The 3,471-nt window shown below is 34.8% G+C and overlaps 1 pseudogene; it reads left to right on the forward strand.

The window, feature by feature from the left end:
* Positions 1–1,045: 1,045 nt before the first annotated feature.
* On the forward strand, positions 1,046–3,029 carry LOC120185810 (annotated as a pseudogene).
* Positions 3,030–3,471: the final 442 nt, after the last annotated feature.

Here is a 3,471-nt window from a genome sequence, read left to right on the forward strand (position 1 = left end):
AGGCCTTAAACACAAAATATATCATGTAGTCAATATGCAACTAGGAATTATTTTTTCACAAAAAATACACTCAAGTGAATTGTGGTATTACAGAGTTTAATATGTTAAACACAGGATGAACAACAACACACTAGCAATAATAATATTTATTAAAAATGTTAATTAACCTATAATCGTAAACACATGGATAGATCGAGGGAACAGGTGGACACAATCGTCCCACTAAAGTTTTAAATTTGTATATTTTTAAATATTTTCTTTTGATAATATATTTTTGTTTCCTAAAAATTTATAAGTTTGTCCCTTTTTAAAATAAAATCATGTATCCGTCTATATGATGAATATGATTCCACCACTACTTTTTATTAATATATGCAAATCATATTTTCTATTACTTGAATATATTGTGAGAGGATAGCTCTCTACTGAGTGCATTGTGTTCTTTGTTAATCGTGTCTGTCAGTTTTTACAGATACCTCTTGATGAGACTTTCATACTGTTAAGCGGATTTTGAAGTATCTTCAGGGTACGATTTTAACAATAGTCGATTTTCTATTATAGGGTTTATTGATGCTGATTGGGGTTTATATGTTGATTATCACCAATCAACTATTGGGTTTTGCATTTTTTTGGGACAATCTTGTGTCTTGCAAATTATCTCTTGATCTGCTGAAGTTGAATATAGGAGGTAGCTTGTGCTACTGCTAAAGTAATGTGGCTTGAGTTCCTGTTAAAGGAGTTGCATGTGGTTCCGGATGGTAAACCTGTTTTGTGGTGTGACAATTTCAGTGAGTGAAGGGGTCTTACAAAGTTTTGATATAGATGATGCGACAAAAAAATGGTTACCAACTTACCAGGCTCGTGCGGAACGGTTAGATAACCACGTGCGTTTAACTAAATTGTTGGGAGAGCATTGTTAGGTGGATCTACACGTCAATTTGTAAATGGAATTTTAAAGTCCTCTCCTTCTAATCCATATCATTGAGACTTTTATTATACCTGCATGCATATGTCCAAATCTTATATATAGGTTATCACCCTCAAACTTTACTACAACATACAAGGAGAACAGGAGTTGTTTTAAGATAAAATCAAATCCTAATTTGTCCATTTCATCCTTAGAAAGATATGGGGTCGGATTCTAAAACCGTTTGTGTCACTGGAGCATCCGGCTTCATTGGATCATGGGCTCGTCATGAGGCTCCTCGAACATGGTTATACTTTCGAGCCACCGTCCGTGACCCCAGTTCGTTTCCTTCTTTCCCCATAATTCATGTTCATGTTTTAAATTTATATTTTTTTGCCCTGAAATTCTTTTTTTTTCCCCTCTCTTTATATATTAACAGATAACGTGAAGAAGGTGTGAAGCATTTGCTTGATCTGCCAAAAGCCAACTCCCACTTGACTTTGTGGAAAGCTGATTTATCTGAAGAGGGAAGCTTTGATGCAGCCATTAATGGCTGTTTTGGAGTGTTCCATGTTGCCACTCCAATGGATTTTGAATCCAAGGATCCTGAGGTTTATTCTTTTATCAGTTGTTTATAATACATAATGTATGTATGTATGTATGTATGCAATATGGAATCAACAAATAGGGAAATCAAGGTGCATGAAAAAAGTTAAAAAGATGATAACTTTCTTTCTTTCTATTTTTGTGCAAATATGGGTTTGGCCATGCTAATCAACATCATCGTAAAAAGGGTGCAAAGTTTTTTAACTGCAAAAAAAACAAGTTTTTCTCAGAGTAATTTTATTATTTGAGATTTTTGCAGATAAAGTGATAAAGCCAACCATAAATGGAGTTTTGGACATAATGAAAGCATGCCTCAAAGCAAAAACAGTTAAAAGTTGGTCTTCACATCATCCGCCGGAACTGTCAATGTTGAACACCACCAAAAACCCCTTTACGATGAAAGTAATTGGAGCGATTTGGAATTTGTCTACGCCAAGAAATGACGGGATGGGTTTGTTTTTTTTTTACCATATTTAACTTGTTTATTTTTCTTTCCAAAAACATTTTTTCAACGTCCCTTTCTTTATGGTTTTCAGATGTATTTTGTCTCCAAAACTTTGGCTGAGCAAGCTGCTTGGAAGTTTGCAAAGGAGAATAACTTGGATTTCATCTCTATAATCCCAACTCTCGTCATTGGTCCATATCTTATGCCATCAATGCCACCTAGCCTGATTACAGGCCTTTCACCAATTACTGGTACGCACTTCGGCTCTAACATTGTCTTACATATTGTTGATGAAAATAAATTTACCCTCCTCAGTCGTTAGAAGAAGGATTATATATTAATTATTCTATAGCTTACGTAATGCAGGGAATGAAGCCATTACTCGATCATTAGGCAAGGGCAGTTCGTTCACTTGGATGATCTCTGCATGTCTCACTATTCTTGTTCGAAAACCCTAAAGCTGAGGGCAGATACATATGCTCCTCCCATGCTGCTACCATTGTTGAACTCGCCAATATGCTAAGAGAAAAATACCCAGAGTACAATATTCCTACTAAGTAAGCCAAATATAACGAAAAATCTTCAATTTTACCACTTTTCTTCCTTGGGATGGCTAATTATATAAATGGTATTGGTGCATGCTCAGGTTCAAAGATGCAGATGAAAACCTAGGAAACGTAAACTTTAGTTCAAAAAAGTTGCAGGACTTGGGTTTCCAGTTTAAGTACAGTCTGGAGGACATGTTTGTAGGAGCTGTCGAGACATGTCGAGCAAAGGGGTTGATTCCAGCTCCTATTAACCCAAGTGGTCCTGCCTCCACTGACCAGGTTGTCAATGGTTGCACCCCTATTTCTATTGAGACAACAGTCAATGGAAAAAGTTAGAAGAATATCCACCTTGGATGCCATCACTCTCCGGCCTTTGGTTTTGATTGAACAAAAAATATTTCTCTTGATTTCTGGGTTTGATTGAATCTGTTTATGATGGGGTTTGGATATTATTGTTGCTGCTGGAATTGCTATTTTCTTGTAATGTTATTCCAAATTTACAGTTAAATTAATATTCAGTTAATTGATAATGTCGAATTTAATTAAAATGTTAATTATTGAATAAATAAATGATAAAACAAAAAATAACCCTCTAATAAGAAAATGACAGGTGAAGACATGTTGGGTTGAATTTTGGATTCATTATTCAATGCACCTGACAGTGGCAATCAAAAATCAAAATAAAACAGATGACTTTAATTAAAGGCTTGTTGATGTTGGTATATGTTAGGCTTTGTTTTAAATGAGATGATCGACAAGGTACTAAGCTTTCTTAGACTGGAGAACTTTAACTTAAGAAATCTTGATATGAGAGAGGGAAAAAATGGCTGGCCTCAACTTTTGGTGCAAATTTTTATTAATTTTTTGTACCTGAAAGAGAAAGAGAGGGAGAAGGAGCCAAAGTAACATTATCAATATCCATAAATATATAAATTGTTGATAAATAAATAATGTTATTTAGTCGG

This window comes from Hibiscus syriacus, unplaced genomic scaffold (assembly GCF_006381635.1).
Source record: "Hibiscus syriacus cultivar Baekdansim isolate YM2019G1 unplaced genomic scaffold, ASM638163v2 tig00004004_pilon, whole genome shotgun sequence".
Lineage (NCBI taxonomy): Eukaryota > Viridiplantae > Streptophyta > Magnoliopsida > Malvales > Malvaceae > Hibiscus > Hibiscus syriacus.